This window comes from Ananas comosus, linkage group 18, assembly GCF_001540865.1.
Source record: "Ananas comosus cultivar F153 linkage group 18, ASM154086v1, whole genome shotgun sequence".
Classification (NCBI taxonomy): Eukaryota; Viridiplantae; Streptophyta; class Magnoliopsida; order Poales; family Bromeliaceae; genus Ananas; species Ananas comosus.
This window is the reverse complement of record NC_033638.1, coordinates 3,634,817-3,643,071: the sequence shown is the minus strand read 5'-3', so window position 1 is coordinate 3,643,071 and position 8,255 is coordinate 3,634,817. Positions and strand designations below refer to the sequence as shown.

General features: G+C 42.8%; 1 long non-coding RNA gene across 1 annotated transcript; it reads right to left on the bottom strand.

The window, feature by feature from the left end:
• Window positions 902–1,542, bottom strand: LOC109724384. Its single transcript, XR_002219917.1, has 2 exons — window positions 1,398–1,542; window positions 902–1,137 (listed from the first exon to the last, which is right to left on the bottom strand). It is a non-coding gene; the product is annotated as an uncharacterized LOC109724384 (long non-coding RNA).

Sequence of the window (8,255 nt, the reverse complement as noted above, 5' to 3'; positions counted from 1 at the left end):
TCCTGAAGGCTACGAGGGTTATCCACCATTGCCCTCATTTGCTTTCTAGGCTGCAAAACCAGAAGTCAGTTTACCCAATTCTAGTAAAACAACCTCTATACTCCCTTCCAAATTACCCACACTAAACCACAATTAGTGCGATTATCAACTACTCCACAACCTTCTGGTGTCCACTAACTCAATTCACCAAATACAACACAGCCTCCTGCTGACATTGCCCTACAACTATTCATCGCCACAACTCTACCACGGCGTGACCAACCGATCTCAAAGCTTCGAGCTTCCTCCAAGCTCGGTCAATTCAGGGATTCCACTCATCCCGAACCATATCGATCTCATTAGAGATCAACCACACACGACCACTAAATACGCAACAACGCGACCAATTCTTGACCTTCAAGGTCAAACACGAAACGACTATCGTTAACCCAGACTCAAATCAGGCGAAAGTCATACAAGGAAGCCTATTCTCATCACTCGGTTTCATGTTGTGTGCACCCAACATGAACACTCCCTGCTGAGAATACACTATTCCTTGAATCTACCTCTAAGATCCTTTATAGAGGTATACAACACACGACCCAATCGGTTTAACCTTTCGCCACTTACCAAAATTCTCGTCTCTCACGAACCTAGATCCTTATAGTTTTCCATCCTAAGGTCCCTAGGTCCATCCTAGACTTTCACTATCACTTGCTCTGATACCACTTTATCTGTCACGTCCCGTTATCGCCAATTTGGTCGATCCGGGCCCGTACACAGACGCCGAACGGACAGAACCTCCTCTGTCCGCCCAAGGCTCAACCACAACGAGTACATGTATAAAGAAATAAACAATTCCCAGGATAACATTTCAATATGCATGGCTTGCACGAGGGCAAGCAACAACCACAAGTGATAGTAAGCTAACTATACATGAAATTCACTGTAATTTAAAACGTTTAACACTAAACTATATATAACTGAATAACTGAACATTTAGTTATTTACATCATTTACATTTTCATTTACATATCTCTCTGTTCATCATTACGTGCAATATGAAACCAAAATGGTATACCACTAGAACTCGGGTGTCCACTAGCTAGGCTGCTCGGCTCTCGCCGCGATCCTCGGCCACAACGCTCACGCTAGAACCTGTATAGTTAGTGGTGTGAGAACTACTAAAAGTTCCCGGTGGGTTCGGCCGCCGACCTCGCCGACTCACCCACTAGGTCTATTCAGGCATATATAGGCAAGAAAAGTAAAACAGATAGTAACCAACTATACATGTAACTACTACAATGCCTGTACAAAGTTGAAAGAAGTAACAGATATGAAAACGGATAAATATGCATGCATGCTTTTACTGAATTTATCCAATCCACTGGTTAACCCTTTGGTTAACAATAACTCACCAACGCAATCCCTGATAATCGGGCCCTAAGCTGCATCCCGACGGGATCGTCTGCTGAACAGGTACTTTAGTCCATGGGCAAATACTTTAGCTCATCATGTGACAACCTCCGGAGTGCACTGCTTGGGTGGAGCGACCACCACCAAGCTCAAANTAAAATAAAGAGTGAAAGACCCACAGTCTTAACATACTTTGAAATTTAGATCGGAGTATTTTTATAAAGACTATAGAAGCAGCTAAAAGTATTAAAAGACTCTGACACGTAAAAGACGAATAAAAAGACAGGACAAAGAATGTCTTTTAAGATCTAGAAGACAAAAGCAAGGCTAAAGGCGTGTTCAGTAAAGACTGAATACAAAATGAAGAGATTCAGATTATTTTTATCAAAGAATGTGATAAAAATAAATAAGAATAGACAATATAATTTTTAGACCATATAATGTAACAGGTAGAGGAATCAATCTTAAAGCATGGCGTCTCTAAGTCTATCGTCGTGGAACTAAGCCGAAGAATCCCCATAATCTTTTCTTTTCTTTTCGTAGCTACAACATGAAAAGACAAAGCCTTACCGAACATATGAGGAACCTTCAACTCTTAGGTTCTCTTGATGATGCCTCGAGTACTATGGTTTGCGTAGGTTGAAACGTTACGTGTAGAGTGTTTCACATAATGCCAGAGGCAGTGAGATCCCCCCATCGCGTTCAGCTTTGAGCTGCTGAGATACGCGGGATTGTGGTGGACGGTGAGCTGTGTGTTTCTTGAAAAGAAACGTAACTGGAAGGAAGACCCTTATGGAAGGTTAAACTAGTGGCTGTAACGAATCTTCGTTATAGTGGCTACGTAGCGAGGCAGCACTCACGAGATTAAAGCGTGTCTGGGAATTGAAATAGCACTCTACCGGGTGGAGCCGCGTAGGGTTAAGCTTAGGAGTTTAAGGTATACCGAGCGGTGATCGAGTTCCAGAGTGGTTCTCGTGAAGTAGAAGACTATGGTATACGGTGTCAGTTGTAACTTGATAAAAGCGTTGCTCGAGTGTGCTCGCGAAGTAAGCACCTAAGCTCAGTCTGAGGAGCTATTCCGATAGGCGGTTTGGCGAGAGAAGCCAGAGGTGTCCACCTGGTTTCCGGTGGTTAGGATGCATCCGGATGGCGGATTTGGAAAGAGTTATGCGTCGCAGAGAGCGAGCGTTACGTCTGGGTTAGTAGTAACCCCGCTTTAAGAGTGAACCCTTAAGCGTGTGTGAGGTTGGTCCTCGTTGATTCTAGGGTTTGGCAATGTCTAAGGGCCCAACCCAGTGTGAGCGTGAGAGTCATATGATAGTTAGCGTGATGTACGAGATATCGTGTTTTGCATGGTGATAGCCGAGGATACGTGGATCACGCTCGGTGGTCGGGGTGCTCACTAGGCACCGTGCGAAGTGTGGATCGTTACGAGTCCACGATGACGGTTGTGTGAGTAAGCTGACTTGATTTAGGCGTGAGGTGCTCATTGATATGAGCACATAGCGTGCGGAGATTTCCCGAGGTGTGATACAGGTCGTAATCCGTTGAGAACGGATACGTGTGGCCGGTGTGTTCATACCGAGTGGATGGAGCTAAGCTCCATGATGATCCGTTTTCGCGGTCATCAACCGTTGTTTGGCAAGGTAGCCTCGTTGTAGGACTTATGAGCTTGGTAAGCTCATAGGTATTCACAGTACAGTGTTGAGAGCGTTAGTCGATATGTAACGAGACACTCAATCAGGCAGTGAGGGTAGAGATGGCACTTAGAGTAGTAATCTGGTAGTGATCGTTGAGCGATCACGGTAGGTCAAGAGATGGACGTGGCCGTCCACGTTGCGAAAGTGGTGTATTCGCACGGGCCCATAAATGTAAATAGGCGAGTGAACCTGGGATGATACGATGATGTATTTGTCATCATTAATTAATGTGCGAGTTACGTACGTTGCGTGGTTGAAATGTAATACGTCTTTGTGTATTGACGTAATTACCGAGTATGGACGGTACTGTAACAGTCGTCGTCCAAGGTATAGGGCCTGTATCAAGTGCTATCCCTCTTAAGGACAAGCATGAGAGATTGACTCGCCAGAGGAACGGCGTCGAAGGACTTGAACAGGACTTCGAAAGAGAAAAGTGACAGCCCCCTTCAGTCATCTTCTATGGTTAGGGGCTTTGAGTAGGGTACGGTACCTCCTTATGATCCGCTAGCCAAGGCAGCTTATGGAAAGGTGGTGCGGAATCGGCTGACAAAGTTTGTTATGTGCCGATCCCCATGGAACAGGGCGAGGTTCCATCTGTCGTGGAGCTTCTCGCAAAGGTGCCTCAGTTAGGTGCATAGGTGTTAGGTGCTTTACTGTAAGAGAGGCAGCTTCTATCCACCTAGTTTGAAATACTTCCAGTACTCCCGACGGTTTCGGGCGAGAAAGAGAAAGAAAAGGGAAGGAAAGAAGAAGGAGAAGAACAGAAGATCTCTCTCTTTCTCTCTATACTCTCCCACACACCTACTCTTTACTCTCTTTTCTCGAGAGTATGAGGAGTGTATCGGGGTGTACAACGTATTCACGTTTGTTCGGAGAGTTGAAAATGAGAAAATGTGACGGGATTGACCCGGTAAAAGTCCAAGCCCCTGGCCAGAGGGGCTGCTCCCTGGCCAGAGGGGCTGCTCCCTGGCCAGAGGCTCTCGAGAGGGGCGCCAGTCGTTCCGAGTGCGTGCTACGTAGGCCAGAGGGGGCTACCCTGGCCAGAGAGGGACGTCCCTGGCCAAGGGCTCTCGACAGGTGGCCCCTGAATCGGCTAAAAAAAGGAGGGAAAGTGACAGACGCGCACGCCCCTGGCCAGAGAGGGTGGTCCCTGGCCAGGGGCTCTCGTCTTTTGGACGTCAAACGTCTAAAACTAAGGGTTTCGAGAGCTTCTAGGGGTCGTTGCGTGAAAACGTAATAAACTGCGGAAGCCGGAAAGGCTTCACATGGTTGGAGCGAGAAACCAGTTAAACTGGTTCCAAGCTACAAGCGAATGGCTTCAAAGCCATATAATGTGGATGTTAAAAAAGGCCTCAGAGAATTAAGCGAGGAGGACCACATATCGTCGGAGGACGACGGCGACGTGGTATAGACGAGCAACGGAGTGGTGTGGGTGTTCACACCGGTTGGCAAGCGCTTCAAGGTTTAGAGGCGAGCAGAACCTAACGAGACCCTGTAGTGAACAGGGTGGGTCGCAGCTAGATTTGCTTCTAGCGGATGCGCCACGGTAGTAATGGATCTTGTATTGTTGAGTTGATTGAGAGTTGGAAGATCCAGCTCGTACTTTGTTAACTGTAGTTGAGTTTAGCCCGCTTTCAGTATGTTCCCGTAGATAAGAGTAGTGAGCCAAAGTACAACATGCGCAGGTTGTACTTGTGGGAGCCAACTCTTATCTGTTGTGGAACCTAGATGGAGATTAGAGGAAAAATCTCCAAATGTTGTGTTGGGTTAGGGAATTGGAAAGCGGTTTTCAGTGTTCAGGAGCAGAGAGTGCTCGGAATTAGAGGATACCAAATGATAGGATCCCAGAGGATCCAAGTAGATTTGGTGAAAGGGTAAGAGATGAAATACGAGACTAGGTAGAATGGACAGTGCGGGGGCTCGGGCGGAGAAACCAGCCTAAGCCCGTGCGGTTGTCTGGCGGCTTGCCTGTCCCAAAGGGGACGTGCGCCTGTCTCAGAGGGGACATGCAAGTTCCGCAGCGTTAGTTATGTTAATGTTCTCCAAGGTTTGTCCTTGTTAATAGTTGTTGCTAACGTATTCCTTCCATAGTTTGTTGTATTGTGTAGGATATAATAATGTTAGTAAGTAGAGTAGTAAAATGTAGCGTAAAAAGTAATGTAANATATACTTTCCACATGTACATCAGTATAATCTCACTCTCAAACTTCTTATCAACTTTAAGATAAAGTTATCATGGTCTTAGTTCAATTTCACCTTTTAACAACTACTCATAAGTATTTACTTGAAGCAAATCTCATAGAAGCCATAATACTTAAAAGTTTCAGCTCAATGTTAATTTTCAGCATTATGCTGAAATCTTGCTTCATGCTGAATTTTCAGCATTTCACCTCCTCTTCGAGCATCTATTATAAGCATAGAACAATTAGTTTTTATACTTAGAACTCTTCTAGAATAACTAATCTAACTCCTAATCATAACATAATTATAAGTGACTTAATTTGCTGTCCAATTACATAGTTCTCAGGTCAATAACAAATACCTCTCATGCTGAAATTCAGTTCAGGCTGAATTTCAGAAATTGTGCTTCACAACTCACTTAGAAATTATCTTTATAACATTCCACTACTCAATTCAGGGATAATTTCTATTATTACCTGAATTAGAAGCTTTCTAAGTTGCTCCCAGCATCCTAGAGTTTCATTTTTTAGCTTCAATTACTTAGAAATCAGCTTCACATTCAGTTCAGGACAGCACTAATGCATCAACTTCACTAGTAACTCATATATATCTATAGTTCTATAGCTCTGTACAGACCTATAACTAGTATGTACATGCCATACACTTAGTTTCCAAACTAGATTTTAAACAGCATGTATAGGACTTATATAACTTCCAATGTTAATTTCAGCATTCTAATTCAGAGAATATTCTAATTCTTACCTCAATCTCAAGCTCCACTAACAATTTCACTACTTCTAATTTGAAGCTTCTTTAATTCTCTTCACAGTATACCTATGCAGGTTTTAAGTAAGCAACTGTAGTACTTACAATCCCTTTTTCATAATTCCTATTACTCAATTCATGGAAGTACCATTCCCTTACCTGATTTGAAGCTTCACTAGGCTTCCTCTCAGTTTGGGCGCCCAGAAGTCCACCAAACCAGCAATTCCCTGATCTGCTGCTCAATTAAATCTACACGCAACCACTTCTTTACTACTTCTTTACAGCAAAGAACTTCTTTAAACAGGGATTATTAACATCATTCTAATTTAGAATTCGAAATCAATTGAACTTAGGTTCCATCCCTAATCATCAGCCATTTGTATATATACATATATGAATACATGCTATCCTTGTATAGTTCTAGGCTGATCACATAACTATACTAACTTTACAACCTAGAAACTCCTGTTTAGCACCTCTCTACAGCAAGGAATTCATTTTCTTTGTTCAATCTTTAAAGCTACTTTACTCCAGATTTCATTCTTAACATTATACATATATACATATATGTATATACATACACACATATTATGCAACTAATAACATACTATAGGTTCTCTATAGTACTATAACCTCTAGAAGTCCAAGCACTCAAGGTTTAACTTCCTTATACAGGAAATAACATCCCTACTACTCAGAAATTAGAGCTAATCCAACCTAGGTTTCATCCCTAGCAACTAGTGTAAATACACACCTATGTACATATATGCTGTATTTAATGTAATCTCTAGGCTGTTTACATACTACTACTAGCCTATAATCATTTAAAGTCCTCTCCTAGAGTAGCTAGCATCATTCTTAACCAAGAATTCAGCAAAAACCTGATTTGAAACTATAATAATAAAATACTAACTTCGCAGTCGAAGCGCCGGAAAAATTCAACGCGCGCGGGGGATCGATCGGCTCGCCGAACGGCATCAAATACTCTACTTTCTTTTTTTTTCTTCTCTTTCGTTTCCTTTTATTTCTTCCTTTCCCTCTCTCTCTCATACGTATAGAATAAAAGGAAGTGGATAAGAATGGTCCCCTGGCAGCTTAGTCACTAAGAAATGCACAATTGCCTTTAGGTCCATAAATATTAAGCATACAAATTTTAGTCCAACTCAGAATCTGATACTTTTCGTCGGAGCCCTTCTGAATGTCCGTTTTTGCTCAAATTTGACAGTCAGGGTCGGTTTAACTTAATAAGAATAAAGAAATTTTAATCTTTCAATTTCGTCCCTTTTTGGTCACCGAAAACTCTACCGACTAACATTTTATTACAGATAGCTTATTTTCCACTTTCCAGGTGTCAGAATGGCATGAAACTTTAAATCTAGCCTCATAAAAATAATCCTGATATATTCCTAGATTTTCATAATTTTCTGACACTGTACATTTTTTGCTAAAATATCAGCCCCGTTTCTTACAGAAAATTCTAAATTTTCTGTTTCCGTTCCGAGTTCCACATATGTCATTCCAGACTTATATTTTACTTCTCTAAGTCCAATAAAAATAGTATCTTACACTATTTTTATTTACCCTTACTGTTATATTAAAAATCCGGTATATTACAATACAGGTCTAGCAAAAATTACTTGTTTTTTGAGATCCCCTTACAAGTTCAAAACAATTTTGTCTCCTTCATATTACCATATCTCTAGAGTCCTGCAAGAGACGGTCCTAAAGGTGTTTCGGGTGCCCGCAGCGGATTGGCGTCCGAATCCTGTCCAGGGAAATTCACTCTCTAGTTGGGAGTCCCAAAGCTATCATTCTCTACCTTGGAGCCTTTTTTAGGTGGGTTCCATATCACCAAAATCGGCGGAGCTCACATGTGGGTTGGCCAGTGAGTCAGAGTGGTTATCAGGCATGCGGTAATGCAGGTTTGACTCGACTTATGCGTCGGCCAGTGTGATTGGGTTATACAATTTTGTTTATAACATATTTCTTTGATGCACTTGACACATGATCATGATTTACAGCTTTCGCTATTAATATAGATGCATGATGGAGGTAGTTTATTTTTGACAATCTATTATCTATCTATAACATACATGAATTCTCAGTTTTGGAACAGGTGGCGAGCGTGGAGGGGTGAGCGCGGGGCGCGGGCAGGCAGGGGCGAGCGCGGGGCTCGGGCAGGCGGGCGCGCGTGGCGGGGCTCCGCGTGGCGCG